The sequence below is a fragment of the Silurus meridionalis genome, chromosome 2 (assembly GCF_014805685.1).
Source record: "Silurus meridionalis isolate SWU-2019-XX chromosome 2, ASM1480568v1, whole genome shotgun sequence".
NCBI classification, from domain to species: Eukaryota; Metazoa; Chordata; class Actinopteri; order Siluriformes; family Siluridae; genus Silurus; species Silurus meridionalis.
Genome location: NC_060885.1, coordinates 33,651,757 through 33,670,090, shown reverse-complemented (window position 1 = coordinate 33,670,090; position 18,334 = coordinate 33,651,757).

Genomic DNA, 18,334 nt, shown 5'->3' with positions numbered 1-18,334 from the left:
AACAAAAAAAAAGCACATAATTGCATTGGTTTGTGACCTTTAAACAAGGTCGACATGAATCGCTTTATTGCTTACATGCTAAAAGCAGCCTGTGCATACAAATGAGGATGTGGGGGGAAAAAATCCAATTTGAAATGTTCTGGCTGAAGTCCAAAAATACAATAATGAGCAGCCAAAGGAGCTAAAGCATCATTTACTACTATTTACAGTGTTTCAGCCCCATTTATATTACTTTAAATGTTAGTTTTTTTTTACAGTAAAACAGTGTTTAACTCCATATGCATAAGTCCTGGACATACAACAACAACATAAAACACTGAAAGCAGATTGAATTCCAATTTTTAAAACGTATTGAAAAATTGCCACACAAATGAGTCTACTGAGCGACACGGGGCGCCAGTTTTACAACGAAACTCTTCTGAAATAAGGAGATAACAAATGAAACGTGAAATGTTTTTCAGCTCTGTCATCGTTGATTTTATGTGCTTTATTTTAAATCGATTTCTGACAATTGTGCAGCACACACACACACACACACACACACACACACACACACACACACACACACACAAACTAAACACAACAAACCATCCATAGTTCTAACGTTCTGGCAAAGAACAATAAGTCTGGGTTGAATCATTGCAGCACAGCCGGATGCCAAACGTACGTCATGTCAAACGTCTGTGTGGCAGATTTGCCCGGTTTTAGGAAGAATTTTAGGTTTGCCCTTTACTCTAACTTGCTGTTAGAAAATGCTAAATTACAAAATGCTAAATTACATTCATGGTCACATGTTGCTTGTACATTTTATGACAAACTAGATGCAGCTTCTATTTCAGTGATGAACAAAACACATTTTTCTGAATCACGTACAGTAAAATGACTTGTATTCTAAGCGTCTGGACAAAACGTATTTGAGGCGTCTGGACATTCAATTTTTCCATCGAACAACAGTTTGAAACTGGGCTTTTTTGCACAGTGTGATAACATGAGCACCCACCTTGGCAGTGATATGCTATTTCAAAGCCTGTGGAAGATGTGCTCAGAATACAGACTCAGCTTCATAATGTGTGTGAATCAAAAGCTCTCTTCTCCATATGCATTAAATCTCGAGTCTCGAGTGTGCTGCGGATTTGAACACTCTTCACTTTCCCATTGTCCATTAATCCCCTTGGCCAAGCAGTGTCTTTGTCTATAATGTATGCGGTCTCATATTGTTCGGGTAATCAGGAATCCATATGGACACACTAGCTGAATAGTTTAATGCAGTGTTTGACAACTGAGGTCCTCGAATCCCTCGTCTTACTCAATTTACTTTGGTAGATTAGACCCAGATTGACGATCAATAAAGTCTGCATGGTATAGTATAAAAAAGGCACAGGATCTTAACAGCTTCGCTCAGAAAAGAAATCCTTCGCTAATAAAATTTATGTGCACACCGAGGGAACAGAGTAGTCCTTGTTTCAGGCATTAGTACAGGAGTGATCAATACATTGATAGTTTTCAAACAAGTAAAATGGCGGCTCCCCATTTAGGGACTGGATTATGGCTGTGCAAATATATGCTATTTTTAAGAGTTTCTTTTTTAATAAAACAGTGTTTTAAACATGCATTTTGCATTTAGCAGTATTGGGAAGGTGGTAGACCAGTGATTAGGATGTTGGACCGGATCAGAAGGTCATGAGTTCAACTGCACAGTTGTATGAATGAGATCATAATTTGTTCTGGATAAGGACATCTATTGTTTACTGCTGTAAATGTAAATGTAATAAATCTTTACTGGTGAGTTTCCTTGTTTATATACTCCATGTAGTTGCTAGTGAATGGGTTCATGATCCACCTTAAATGTACACCAATAGGGAATAACATGACATTATGACATTATGAGTGGTGAAGTGAAGAACACTGACGATCTCTTCACAGAGGAGGGAAGTAAAGGAGTACAAATACTTCGTTACTGTAAGTAGATTTTTCTGGTATCAGTATTTTACTCCACTATTAATTTTTCAGACAACTTTTTACTTTTACTCATTACATTTTTACACAAATATCTGTATTTTTTACTTACAAAACCGGCTTGTTACTTTAGTTTTAATCCATTGATTTGTGTAACTGAGAAGGAAGGAGAAGTTTTGACCCTCTACCATCATGATCTAAGAGAAAACAGTGGTCTCTTAACTATAGAAAAACCAAGAGTCCAATAAGCAATTCCTTGTTTATCTCCTCTGGTAGTGTAGTGGTTAGTGATGCGGCCTCTGCTATCTGACTCACCCGGTTCAATTCCTACCCCTTAGCTTTCCTTTAAATTGTTTAAAAAGAACCAAAAAAGGTCCTAAAAATCAGCTTCTTGCAGGAGATCCTGTGGCTCAATTGGAAGAGCTTTGCCTCTGGGTTGAGAGGTTGCTGGTTCAAACCCCGGCCAGGACTCAAAGTTAAGTGTGTGGAAGGTTCCAGTGACCATAGTGAGGAAGGTGTCAGAAATGGCTGCGTGGAAGGTCGTTTGTTGATGGTTTCTGAGGGCATATCCTGAACCAGGGGGGCAATATTCAGGCGTCTGCCTCCCTGGCATCTGAGAAGCTGAAAACAGGTGGTTATGAAGCAAAAACATCAAAAAAAGTTTCAACATAGGCTCCGGACAAAAAAAAATTCATTTAATAACCTTTTCTCCTCCCCTAAATGCAAAACTGTTACTTCTGAGGCTATAAACCAGCAGGTGTTCAGAGCCTTTGTTCACTGTCATCCACTCCATTGCTCACCACACAACTTACCCAGTGTGGGGACAAGCCAGATTTGAACCAGCAACCTCTGAGCTCAGAGGCAAGGCTTTTACCACAAAGCCATCAAGTCCCACAACACACCTTCTTTTTTTGGGGGGTTTATCCTTCATTTCATGCTTCAAAGCAAGAAATTCAGGCCAGAAAGAAACACAGAAAGCAGGATTCGAACCCTGAACCCCACCAACAGCAAAATACCAGTCTTAACCCACTGAACCATCTGGGAGGACAAGCTGGGCCAATTGTTTAGACCAGGTCTATCTTTTCTTTCAAACCATCATCACAAGAATATAATGCTAAAGACAGACTTAGGAAGCAAAACCATATCGTGACTAGCAGGGACAATGCAGGATTTGAACCCTGATTCACGCCATTAGCGAGGCACCAGAATTAACCAACTGAACCATCAGGAAGGACAAGCTGGGGAGCTTGTTTAGAGCAGGTCTATCTTTCTTTTTAACCCATCAAAACAAGAATATGAAGACATAGGAATCAGGAATTTAACCTACCTCATGACTAGCAGACAGAAAGCCAGGTTTGAACCCTGACCACCAACATTAGCAAAGTACCAGCCTTAACCCACTAAGCCATCAGGAAAAAACAGGATGAGAAGCTTGATTAGAGCAGGTCTATCTTTCTTTTTAAACCATCAAAAGAAAGATGTAGGAAGCGAATACAGATGTAAGTAGCACAAGTTGAACCCACATTGTAAATAGCAGGATTCGAACCATGATCCCACTTCCAGCGAGACACCAACGTTAACCCATTGAACCATCGGTGAGGACAGGCTAGGAAGCTTGTTTAGAGCAGGTCTATCTTTCTTTTCAACCCATTAAAAACAAAAATATATCGCTAAAGATAAATGTAGGAAGTGAATCCTGATCATGACTGACAGGCAGAAAGCAGGATTCGAACCCTGAACCCCACCAAAAGCACGACACCTGATTTAACCCACTGAACCATCAAAGAAGACAGGCCAGGAAGGTTGTTTAGAGCAGGTCTATCTACCTTTAAACCATCAACACACGAATATAAAGCTAAAGAAAGATTTAGGAAGCATGAACATAACCGACACTGCAACTAGCAGGATTCAAACCCTGATTCTCACCATCAGCGAGGCACCAGCCTTAATCCGATGAACCATGGAAGAGATCAGACTGGGATACCTGTTTAGATGAGGCACAAGCCTTAAACCACTGAGCGACCGCTGCTGAAAAGCATGTGTGCTTTTCGTAGGGTTCATACTTTACATCTATCTATCTATCTAATATGATGTGAGATCCAGTTAACAGCTAAAACAGGTAGAAGTAATAACTACTTTTTACTTAAGTACATGTCTGTACTTAACGTCCAAAAAAGTATCAACTTAGGCTCCTGGCAGAAATTTATTTAATAAAATTTTTTCATCTTCTCTCCTCCCCAGTAAATGCAATACTATTATCCTCAATTTTTTCTGAGGCTGTAACCCAGCAGGTCTTCACAGGCTTTGTTCACTGTCACCCACTCTATTGCTCACCACACTAATTTCCACACAACTTACCCAGTGTGGGGACAAGCAAGATTTGAACCAGCAACCTCTGAGCTCAGAAGGAAGGCTTTTACCACAAAGCCATCAAGTCCCACAACTCAACTTGCTTTTTTTGGGGGGTTTATCCTTCGTTTCATGCTTCAAAGCAAGAAATTCAGACCAGAAAGAAACACAGAAAGCAGGATTCGAACCCTGAACCCCACCAACAGCAAAATACCAGCCTTAACCCACTGGACCATCTGGAAGGACAGGGTATAGCAATTGTTTAGAGCAGGTCTATCTTTTCTTTCAAACCATCAACACAAGAATATAAGACTATCACATCTATCTATCTATCTATCTATCTATCTATCATCTATCTATCTATCTATCTATCTATCATCTATCTATCTATCTATCTATCATCTATCTATCTATCTAATATGATGTGAGATCCAGTTAACAGCTAAAACAGGTAGAAGTAATAACTACTTTTTACTTAAGTACATGTCTGTACTTAACGTCCAAAAAAGTATCAACTTAGGCTCCTGGCAGAAATTTATTTAATAAAATTTTTTCATCTTCTCTCCTCCCCAGTAAATGCAATACTATTATCCTCAATTTTTTCTGAGGCTGTAACCCAGCAGGTCTTCACAGGCTTTGTTCACTGTCACCCACTCTATTGCTCACCACACACTAATTTCCACACAACTTACCCAGTGTGGGGACAAGCAAGATTTGAACCAGCAACCTCTGAGCTCAGAAGGAAGGCTTTTACCACAAAGCCATCAAGTCCCACAACTCAACTTGTTTTTTTTTGGGGGTTTATCCTTCGTTTCATGCTTCAAAGCAAGAAATTCAGACCAGAAAGAAACAGAAAGCAGGATTCGAACCCTGAACCCCACCAACAGCAAAATACCAGCCTTAACCCACTGGACCATCTGGAAGGACAGGGTATAGCAATTGTTTAGAGCAGGTCTATCTTTTCTTTCAAACCATCAACACAAGAATATAAGACTATCACATCTATCTATCTATCTATCTATCTATCTATCTATCTATCTATCTATCTATCTATCTATCTATCTATCTATCTATCTATCTATCTATCTATCTATCTATCTATCTATCTATCTAATATGATGTGAGGACCAGTTAACAGCTAAAACAGGTGGAAGTAATAACTACTTTTTACTTAAGTACATGTCTGAGCCGAAACTTCTTTACTTTCACTTGAGTAAAAAAGTATAATCAGTACTTCAACTTTTACCCGAGTATTTTAAAACATGAGGATCTGTACTTCTACTTAAGTAAAGGATGTGTGTACTTTTGCCACCTCTGTCTCTTCATTATGGCACCTTTTAGTGGGTGGATTTATTTTTCTTATGCAGTGAAGTGAACATTTTGTCCTCAATGTTGATTTTAGAAGCAGGAAAAATGGGCGTAAGGACTTGAGTGAGTTTAGTGACAAATCGTGACGTCTAGACGACTTGATCAGAGCATCTCCAAAACTGCAGCTCTTGTGGGGTGTTTCCAGTCTTCAGTGGTCAATATCTATCAATAACCCTAACCCTAACCCTAACCCTAACCCTAGTGCTCCAAGGAAGGAACGGGAAACAGAGACAGGGTCATTGGCAGCCGAGACAATGATGCACATGGGGAGCGAAGGCTGTTGCTAGTTGTGTCCAACATGTGAAAGGGCTGATTGGACAATCTGTTTAACAAGAGTTAGATCTTGACAATTTAGGTATCATTTAAAGATAATAGCATTAACAAAAGGTTTGATCAATTCAGTACAAGCTCCACTCTCTCTCCATGATGACCTGGTTCTCATCTGCATCATCTACAAACTGCCACCATAAAACCCAGCTGGATCAGGACCATTAAAGTGTTATCCTAAAAACTAACAGCGCAGCATAAACAATTCAGAGAGGTCTGTTTAAAAGTGGTTCTATACAATGTCACTTAATTACGTTTCAAGAGTGAACCATTCAAATCGATATATCCGTCTTTCACAAATAAGATACATCAAAGGAAGTAGCAATTAGAGCTCATTTTCCGCACTCAGAAATGTGTTTTCTATGTTTTACACCGCTGTAATAAGTGCATCCAGTTCTGCTCGGTTGAACCACTACCGAGTCTTAAAGGCACTTATCCTGCTCTCAAAGGGGCTTGTAGGTAATTCAAATCAGTGGTGTCTCATCTATAATGCTTGGTAGGGCAGAGTCCAGAAACATATATCTGCTAATAAGTCATTAGAATCCAGAAGTCCTCATTTACAACTCCATAGATTTGAAGTGCTATTTAAATACTAATGACATCTTTAGAGTGTCCAGAAATGCAAATGATGTTCGATTCGACAGAAAGGCGTCAATGTTCCATTGATTTTGTCGTCTTCCTGGATCATGGCACAGAAGTCGTTAATTCGAGGAGCGAGAAAATGGAGAAAAGGACAACATGGAGCAGCAGTGACAGAGGAGTAGCAGAGAGAATAGGTGACAATATTACTATCTCTCAGTGCTCTCAGTTCAATTCACACATTGTGACAATGGCTACAGGAAACACACCTGCTGCACCTGACATTTGAATTTCTTTATAAAAAAAAAAATCCAATTCGGCTATAATGAACTCTGCTATCTAGAATGGAGATAATTATCCAATGTGCTATCAGTTTGTGAATATCAGCAACCAGAAACCATTATAATTTGATCACCTTCTTATTAAATGCTATAAAAGATCTGAAAGATGAAATATTGCCTTTTAATCATAGCCACCAAGATTAACATTCAATAGCTGTGCACAAAGGTATTGACTCTTTTAGCCATATGAAGTTCTTTCTTAAATTGTGAAAGAGTCAAACAATTGTATATTGCATGAAATTGTCCCTATATATGGACAAAAGTATTGACACCTGACCTTTCTTGCTACATGAGGTTCTTCTTCAAACTGTTACCTCCAAACTGTTAGCACAAATCAGATATGATGCATTTAAATCAAATCATTGTTTAGGAAATCCTTAATTAGAGGGACAGAGCATGTAGGACATTTTGGAGACAAGAGATGGTTTGGACATGTGCAGAGGACGGACATGGGGTATATCAGTAGGAGAATGCTGAGGATGGAGCCACCAGGAAGGAGGAAAAGAGGAAGACCAATGAGGAGGTTTATAAATGTGGTAAAGGAGATAGATGATCCGCTGTGGCGCCCCCTAATGGTAGAAGCCGAAAGAAGAAGAATTGCTTAGGAATTTAGTGAATATTTTGTTCTTTGATGTATTTAATATAGTTGGTTTAGGCATACAATCCAATAAAAAACAATGGGTGATCCACCTTAGGTTTCAGTAAGGCAGCACAAGAACTTTACACTGATCATTACACGCACTGGTGGCAAGCTATCAGCCCTTCTGTCAAGATTAGAGACTCAGTACATCAGCAAAAAGAAAGAAATGAATAACCAGCACTCACTGCACATGACAGAAACAGGGTTATGTTGCAACACATTTTTTTTTCCAAGGCTCTCTAAGTGCCTGTCGTAAATGTTTACGTCTCGTCTTCAATACGCATTTCTGCTTCTGGGCTTCGCAAAAAAACAAACACTGCACCATTCCACCATAAAAACAGCAGGATTTGACCTTGAAGTCTTAACCATGCGTACAAGTTTTGAATTGTTAGCTTGTTAAAATGTATAAGATTTACTTGCCCACACTTCAGCACACAAACAAAAAGAACATGAACATCTAGTGCTTGAATTATCACCACCCACGTTTGCACATCAGTACACCATTTCTGACAAAGAGAGAGAGAGTGAAGATCTATGCTGGAATGCCCTCAGCAAAAATAGTATGAAGAAATAATTATTCTTTTTCTTTTTCGTGATGTTTGTGAAACGATTCAGAACTATAAAATAACTGTTTTTATTGGATGGTTTCTGGATGTCCAAAGTCCATAAGATTTGCTTTAAGATTTGTATACAAATCGTATTCCATCTTCTACCACTGCATCACTGCTCCTTCTATCTTCTCCCACTGCATCACCGCTCCTTTCATCTTCTACCACTGCATTACTGCTCTCTCCATCATCTACCACTCCACCGCTGATCCTTCTATTATCTACCACTGCTAAACTGCTCTCTCTATCATCTACCACTGCTTCACTGGCCCCTCCATCATCTACCACTGCACCACTGTTCCATCCATCTTCTACAACTGCACCACTGGTCTTTCCATCATCTACCACTGCACCATTGCTTCTTCCATCATCTACCACTGCATCGCCGCTACTTCCATCTTCTACCACTGCAGTACTGCTCTCTCCATCGTCTACCACTGCATCACCAATCCTTCCATTATCTACCATTGCTAAACTGCTCTCTCTATCACTCACCACTGCTTACTGGCCCCTCCATCATTCACCACTGCACCATTACTTCTTCCATCTTCTACCTCTGTTCCACTGATCCCTCCATCTCCCATCATGCAAGGAAGACATGCTTCTAGACTCTTCTCTGTTCTGGTGCCTTGGTTTGGAAATGAGATTCCACTTGATGTCTGAACAACTGAGTCACTAGCAGTCTTCAAACAATATCTAAAGACTTTCATCTTCCAGAAATAAGCACTTCTCCTATTTGAAGAACACGCCTCTCTAACCATAATCATTATATTGTGTATAATAATGAACATCACTTCACTTTAGCTTCAAAATGAATGGATCTCAGACACTCTGTGATTCCCAACCTGAACTGTATCTGCAGTTCTGACCATAATTTGTTCACACTTTCTATATAACTGAAACTATAAGCACAAAAACAAACAACACAGGGATTTCTGACGTTCTGCTTGTTAAGTTGTTGACTTGTTCTGTATCAACCCAAGAGGCCATAAAACGAGCTTATCTGCAGTGTACAGAGTGATGGAATGGGTTTAGGGTGGCACTTGGGATTCCCCTAAGGTGAAATAGGGCATGTTTAAGAGATTACTGAAACAGAGTCTATGTTTCGCTCTACTGTGTGTGTGTGTGTGTGTGTGTGTGTGTGTGTGTGTGTGTGTGTGTGTGTGTGTACTGGCACTTCCCAGCCTCTTACGCTCCTCTTTTCCTATTCTCAAGCACAAATCAGAAGGAATATGTATATAAGGAATAAGTGTAAGGAATAAGTGTAAGGAATAAGTGTATTTGGTTGTTTACCCAAGCAAAGTGAAAAATCGATCATTCAGAGTAGATTATTAGCATCTCCTTTCATTTTTAGGTTAATATGCCATTTGTTTTAAACATTGGCAGCTCAGCATCTTATCTTGTTTAACCTGATATCAAACAGGAACCTGCCATAAAGAGGACTGGAACGTTCATGCACTGAAGAGATCAACATAGAGCGCACAAAATTGGAAAACCCCCTTCCATTATAACAGCAATGTTGTTGGTGATCGAGATGAGAGGTATTTTGTTTCTTTGTCCTGTGCCAATTCTAGGTAGAGATAAAAATGAACTGCATGCACTTCACATCTCTCTGATGCTGATAGATTAGGCTTCAGGAGAACTTTTGTGCAGCAGGAGTCTTTGACTCGTGTCTCGTCTACGATTCCTAAAACATAAACACTTTCTCAATGCATGAAAAATTCAGAGGAAAGAAAATGTCAACGCACATGGCATTTATTCTTTTTGCTCTCAACTGCTATGTGATGTAGCAAAAGTAAAGTTTGTGGACAGCTGACCGAAGAACTTCTGTGCTTTTTTAAACGTCCCTTTTCACCTTAAGTCCTCGTTTGTTGTATAATAACATCCACTTGAGGTGAGGAGGCCTGAGATTTACATTTATTAGGGTTGGAGCGCTAAGGCAGGAGATCTTTCACTCCAAACCATGTAAAGTAGATCTTCATGGAACTAGATTTGTGCACAAAGGCATTATCATGAGGAACAGGTTTGGGTCTTTTAGTTCAAGGGAAAGAAAAATCTAATGCTATTGCATCCAGACAGATGTTCTGTACATGTGTGTGCCTCCGACTTCATGGTAAGAGTTTGGGGAAGAACCACATAGGGCTGGAAAAGGCAGGAGTCCCAAGACATTTGTCCATAAAGTGTATAATGCATATAATGTATTTCAAGTGTTTCTAGAAATTTACGCTAATCTAAAACTGAAATTATACTAGTACACTTACTAAACTTGCCTATAAGCCTATAATCTCCCACCCAGTATAGCATAGGTACATTTTTAACCCTTAACTAGAAATAGCCTTATAGCTCATCCCATGTGTGTCTACTTATAACCTGGAAACAAAAGTTAACGTGACACTGGGATCCAAATCTAAAGCGTATAACTATGACAGACCAGGTATTCATATGCAATCCTGTTGGCATCAAGATTATACCAAGTGACACAGGAACTACATTTCCCATCACCCACTGCACCTTACAGAACTATGTTCTGCGATTATTTGTGCACCTGTTCCACATTGTCTTAATTAGAGTTTGTATAGTTTCACATTTTAAATGCAAATCTTGTTTGACATTATTGTTTGTGTTGTGTCGCTCTTTGTCCTTTAATCATGTTATGAGCCTTGTTTCTTTTGTGTAGTTATTTAGGCTCCGTTTACACTGATCCAGATCAATTTAAAACGGCATTTTTCATCTAAAAACGCTCCACACAGTCATTTCACAAAATCTGTTCATCCACACTGAAACATCTGAAAACGCGTTCGTCTCTGTACTGCGCATGAGCAAAAGGTAAGACGCTTCGACTCGCATCATTTCTGCCTGGTGTTTATTTATAGTCTGGCTTTTTCTTCGTTTACACGCACAGTCCACACCATTTTTCAAACTTTTTCACTTTGGAGAAAACCAAAGTGAACCAAAAACGTATATTCCATTTGTTGTAATTTTGACAGCTTCCTGAATTGAATTGTTATTGTAAAAAAAGATAATAATAATCAGTGTATTATTTCTTCTCTAATCTATTCTGTCCACACCAAATTAAACATGGTCTTTAAAGGGACAATTCAGAATTCATGAATGTCTAAAGAATTGAATTTAGCTCATGAGTTTTATTGCATGAACTGCATTTTGTTAGAAGCATATTTCAAAAGAAACTGGGTTGAAGATTAAAATCCGAATCGTGACATCCGATGTGTGTGTGACTTTTCTATCACTGTCCTAATAACTTCCATTCTGCAAGCATTTAACTCGGAATACATCCATAAAATTAAGAAATGTATGACTAATGATGGTGGTGGTTTATTACTGTGGGTAGAGGATTCCTGACTATAATATTTATTATATTATAGTCAGGAATATTTATAATATTTAGGGGCACAGAATATTTATTACTTGACTTCGACAATGAGGGATTGTGAGAGAGAGATGGATCTAAACAAAATGCGAAACATTATTTTAAGGTCAGACGTTTGGATTGCAATTGTGCCGCCTTCTTCAATCGTTTCAATCGACTGCTCGCTTACTCTCATTTTATAGCACAAACGCACCACTCTAATGTCGCACATCGCCTTTGTGACTCCAATCTTAGTGTTAGACGTGTCGGTGCACAATCAAAAACAAGGATTCGAAAGTAGACACCGGCTATGCTTCTCCAACACCGCATTTACACTCCCTGCTCACATCCTGTGGTGCACAGGATCTTCACTTATCATTTTCTCTAATAAAAACACTGTTCATAAACTGTAAACAACTGCAAACAAACAATGAGGACAATAATGCTGGTCCTCATTGTTTGTTTGCAGTTGTTTACAGTTTATGAACTGTGTTTTTTTAAGAGAAAATGATAAGTGAAGATTAATTAAAAACACGCACAAAAAGAAAAGGTGCACCCCACCTGTCATGCCTTTATTCCCCACTAGAGCAGCGCTCCCCACACTTTGAGAATCATTAATCTGAATCTGTTTAGTTGAGGTTCACTTTGGATAAAACGATCTGCCAAATAATGAAACACACTGTAGATCTACTGTAGAGAGGAGCCTCATTATGCACGTGGGTTCCCTTTAATGTCAAAAAACAGCCGTGGTTGTGAATCGGATGTTATTACAGCAGTGACCATCAGCTGCCTGTTAAACCAGTAATAATGAAGGTAATGGGCAGATTGGCCATGTTGATGTTATTATTATTTTTCTTAAACTCTCAATAATGTACAATAAAATGCCACACTTTCTGACACCAATTTTTTGTGGTATTTTTTTTTTAACAGTTAAAAAACATTGCACATTGGATTTCAGACCTCCGATGTAATTGTGACTTATGCACCACTCGTCCAGTTGCAGCAGAATTGATTTATCTCGCTTGATATTGATATTTATCTCGCTTAGCTTGAGCGAGAAGCAGTAAATAACTACATTCTATCTGACTGATTGTTGTAACCACAATCAATCACTCTGAAACTCATGCATATATATACGCTCAAACAATTGTGAAATGCTATTCGAGAGCTTGTCTAGACCCTTTCAATGTTTTTAGTGGAGATTGCTGGAAGTACACTTTATTTTCTAATAAAAGAGGACACTAAATTGACCAAATCATGACAGTAATTATTATTAATGTCATTACTTAAAAGTGTGATTAACGTAGGCACAAGGCAGAGCACGCAAAGGTATTTGTTGACCTTAATTTAGCAATAAAAGTGTGTGTGCACAATTAACAATGTGCTCAATCAAAGGTGAGTTCATATTAATAGGAACTTGAATGATGCACAAACCTGGTGCTCTCAGTTATACTTTTACTAATCCCATATCTCTGGTGTTCCACTGTGAGTGGATTTCCTGCAGGTTGCTCAAAATGAAGGAGAAGCATCACAAACAAATTGCTATGCACAAGACAAGCACAAGCTCCCCACTGGTGGATTCCACTGCAGTGTTGAACAGCATGTCATTCAAAAGAAACCCTGTTAATACCATTTTCTGTTTTCCCTCCTCTTCCCCCAATACCATATTCTACTGGGGGAACCACCACCTGGTGCATCTCAGGGCCTCGTCTGGAGAGTTTGTTTGGTAGTTAGAGGCTGTAGAGGTGTATGTGAGTATTGGAGTCATTGGACTTATTTCCCATTTGGCTGAACAGAAGCTTTATACACTTTACTGGAGCAGAACCTGTTGTAGCAGGCTGCCTGGATCACTTAACTCCACTAATGGCATAGATTTAGGGGCCCACAGGTCACTAATCCAGAGAGTTCTGATCAGTGATATGGTTAATCTGGAATCTGTTCAGGGGACACTGAGTGCAAAGCAGGAACACAAGCTGATATCTAAAGGTTTTGAGACTGCTAGTGAAACTGGTGCTATTCTGACCACGTGGGTTATCATTTGCCACAGAGATGTTCGACTCGACATACTGCGGACGAGGAACAGCATCCAGACTCCATGGAGACCATGGTGTTAGAGAAGGATCAAGTCCACCTTCAGCGTCACTGTACAAACAATTGACTCCATAGGTGGTGTTTTTTACTTTCCGCAGGCGTATTTGAGGAAACAGGTTTTTGAAGTAGGAAAGATGTGGTGTAGTGCTGAAAAATTGCGTAACCATCAGTAAATATATAATGCTGTGTTTCATGTTACTTCAATCCTTCGAATGTTTTACCGGAATACTTTGTAGTCGCTTTCAAATAAATATCTTCCGACTCGCTCGATATGTCAGTGTCTAATAATAACTGTAATAATATCATTTAGCTAAAAGCCTCTAGGTGAAGAACAATAAGAATATAATAAAATCAAACACAATTCAAGGGTTTTAATTAAATATATAGTCATTTGATTGCTGGGTAAAAAAACATTTAGGTTTTTAATTATTGTTTGAAAGCAGCAAGTGTCTCGGTTGTTCAAGCAGACTGTTGTGGTGCTTTATTTGAAAAACTGATATTCTGGCATCGCTGTGAAGGAGATAAGATGAAGAATGCTTTCTTACTGTCATCTTGTCATACTGTATGTATTCATAAGTCGTTAAGTTTGATGGCTGGATCGTTTTAAAGTCAGCAGCACGTTTGATTTATAATATTTTCTCCTCACATTCCAGCAGCAAATATACATACTATAGAATATATAAACCGTGGTCTCTGTTACACTCTTTAACCAGTATTCACCAGAAAGCATCGGGTCTACAGCTTGGGTGGGAAAGCATGAGAGAAAGACACAAAAACTGGACTGAATGTGAACTGAACGGATTTCTGTCTGTCTGTCTGTCTGTCTGTCTGTCTGTCTGTCTGTCTGTTTTATTCCAAGAAGACAAAATGAGGAGCCCTTAGTTATAGCAAGCCTCCCTCCTGGTGTGAGAGTGCCAAAACTTTGTAAAACTAATTAAGATACACTGTCATGGAGCTGTTTTGCCTAAAACCCTACTGCAGTAAAAACTCCACAAGCAAAGTGCAGCAGGTTCATGCTCTGCCCTGGGATCATTCAACGCCTCGAAACATCAAAAGAACATCGGCATATACCGTCCTCTCTGAAGGTATTCCTCAAAAAGCTTTGTTGGATTGCTGGAGTATCATTTTTAGCCTGTTCTTTTTCTAGGTTAGTCAGTGGAAAGAGTGATAAAGTTCAGGTAACTTTGATATCGCTATCAATATTTTTCCTTGGGGTAATGGTTCTGCAGCAAAGCCATGCCTTTGGTCTGCTGTAAACAATCTGAACAGACCCAGTTCTTTCCAGAACTTTGCTCATCTTCATGCCTGTGCGAGCTCATGGTACTTGAACCATAAAAAGCAAGTAAACATGATGTCAGTGTATAAACCAAGGCATAAATATTAGCTAAATGTCACAGAGTTTTACTATTGAGTGCTGACAGAATAAGTGGCGTATAAGACAGTACTTCTTCATTAAGATGGGAAAATGACTGCAGGTGTCAGCACTAAATAATAATCATAAAATCATTATTGCTTCCTTTTTTATGCTGAACCAGAAAAAGCTGGAAATGTTTGAACAAAAAACTAAAAATCGATGCTTCTTGTAAACGTGCTGTTTTCATGAGTTATTATGAAATACATTCAGCAGCAACCAGAAGCACAACGATCTCCAAATCCTGGTCAGTTTCATGGTAAGTTATGATGCTGACAGTTGAAAACTTTCTGCTGCATTCGATCAGAACTTTGTTTGGTAGTCAAGAACAAATCCGCAGTGTTAAGTGACAAATCTAAAATCACGTTCAAGTTTGTTATATTTTAATGCACACTCATTTTTTTTTTTTGCTCTATTACAATTAAATTGATTTATTCATATTCAACCAATGCTTATTTTTTGCTGTACTGAAAAGGTACGGTTTTGTGCCTTTTTGCACCTGGAAAATCCGAACACCTGTCAAGGTTGTGACTCAGACTGTTTATTAAGCTACAGCTTGTGCCTTCTTGTGTGAATTTAGAAACCCAGTGATCTACTGCACTACTGCGCTTCTTCAGACGTGGATAAATCAGTTGGTATCCCTTTACAAAAAATAACCACCATGTTCTCTGAAATAAAGTGAAACGAACAAATTGGGGTGCTTCATTGTTTATTCTATATTGAATAAAAATTGGACTTTTGCTTTTGGATGCCACAGAATATTTTATATCAAAGCACCCTTAACCAAATATTTTGTTACACCAACCTTTAAAGGCAATGCAGATTTCTGGAGCTCTTAATGAGACTTCTGCATCTGTCTACAGAAAATTTAGCTTAAGAGCTTCATTAACAAACTGCTGCAGAAGTCTCAGGTTTGAAGGATGCCTCCTCCAGACTTCATGCTTCAATCTTTCCATAGATGAGTGATCTGATCAGAGCTCATAGAAGGTATTTCAGAATAATCCAGTGGTTTGTTAGCCATTCTTTGGCGCTTTCAGCTGTATATCTTTGCTTATTATCATGTTTAAGAACCCATAAGCCTAAACTGAGGTTTCTGTTGCTGGACTGTACATTTTAGTCCAAGAATGGCTTGGTAGGTTCAAGCAGAATGGTTTGAAATTTCATTGTTCCCTGAACAGATTCAAGACACCCTGTTCCAGGCATCACAAAACATCCCTGGAACATCAAACCTCCTCCATGTTTCACAGTAGCTGTCATCTTTTCTGCCAAAGCTTCTTTTTTTGCATCTGTGAACATAAAGCTGATGTGTCTTTGCCAAAAAGTTGTCTCATCTGTCCAAAGGACATTCTCCAAAAAGCATTGTGGCTTGTCAATATCCAATTTTTGCAAATATTTAGTGTTTTTAACAGATGAATCTTTCAATAAGGCATTGCTACAAGAATAGTAACAAGCCATAATAATAACACATTTATTACTGATGTTTGGATTAATGTAACAATTCCACAATGTTTTTGAGCTTTTACGGGGAAGCGGAAGCTCACTGGTTCAGTCGTTGGCCCTTGAACCAGAAGGTCATGAGCTCAAATCCCAGCGCCACTAAAGTTTAACCCTCAACCGCCCAGTGGTAATTGTAAGTCATTTTGGATGAGGTTGTCTGCCAAATGTCATTAATTAAAATGTTATAATATATAACTTGGTCTTTTCTTTTTTTTTTTTGCATACACTTTCATGAACCCAAAAGATACTAAGTCAAGATCTCCAACCACATCCTACATGGAATCAGACATCTGTAAAGCGCTTTTGTGGCGTCTGCTAAATATTGTAAATGAAAATCATGAAATTGTGCAAATGTGCAGGTTTGTATTGAAGTATTTAGTCACATAGTAACTATTCTTCCCATTTATAATATTAATCACCTCGTTCGAGTGACCAATAATAAACCACAATGCTGCTTTTTGCTAGAAATAATTTTTTCCATCTATGTTTTTCTCACCTTTAGATGTTGCCCAGTCGTAAGAGTTTTCTGTTTGTTGAATAGCAAGCAATTGAAATTCAATTGAACAAATTTCCAGGAAGACATACTGTAAGTCTTTTAGAATTTGACCTTGTTTTTTTTCATATACAAAGAGAAAAGTGTTTCTGCTTTTAGCCTGAAATGTTGTGAATTTAGGATTTTTGGGGTGTTTGAGATTTTGCTGTGTCTAAAACACACGAAATGAGTTACAATTAGAAACAAAATACCCAAACATTTCCACATGTGAAGAAAATAAATATTATTCATAAATAATAAACATTTCTTTGAATTTCTAGAACTTCGCCCATTAATATCAGAACTGGGTGTTTTACCACCAATAAAAAAAAAAAAATTCAATATATATATATATATAAATATAATCCAAGCTCAACTCTACTGTTACTTTTCCCTGGGGAATAAATGGGAAGACAACAAAGCAGTCACACTTTTTACAAAACACAAATCCTTACCTGGTACACTAATGAGTACACTAATAATACGCAGAACTCGCATATAAAATGGGCTACATGGAATCAAACATCTGTATGCAGTGCTCACAAAATACACCAGATGACTACATACGTGCAATATAGGACTTCACACCAGTTCCACACTTCTGCAGTTACAGTGAGGAAAATAAGTATTTGAACACACTGCTATTTTGCAAGTTCTCCCACTTAGAAATCATGGAGGGGTCTGAAATTGTCATCGTAGGTGCATGTCCACTATGAGAGACATAATCTAAAAAAAAAAATCTAGAAATCACAATATATGATTTTTAAACTATTTATTTGTATGATACAGCTGCAAATAAGTATTTGAACACCTGAGAAAGTCAATGTTAATATTTGCTACAGGAGCCTTTGTTTGCAATTACAGAGGTCAAACGTTTCCTGTAGTTTTTCACCAGGTTTGCACACACTGCAGGAGGGATTTTGGCCCACTCCTCCACACAGATCTTCTCTAGATCAGTCAGGTTTCTGGCCTGTCACTGAGAAACACGGAGTTGGAGCTCCCTCCAAAGATTCTCTATTGGGTTTAGGTCTGGAGACTGGCTAGGCCACACCAGAACCTTGATATGCAGTGGACATGCACCTACGATGACAATTTCAGACCCCTCCATGATTTCTAAGTGGGAGAACTTGCAAAATAGCAGGGTGTTCAAATACTTATTTTCCTCACTGTAAATCTCTAAAGAAATATCTCCTTATATTCTTTTAAATCACACCATTCTACTAAACGCTTGACTCTGCTTACCTGAAGACACGTCAGCGTTCATAGTC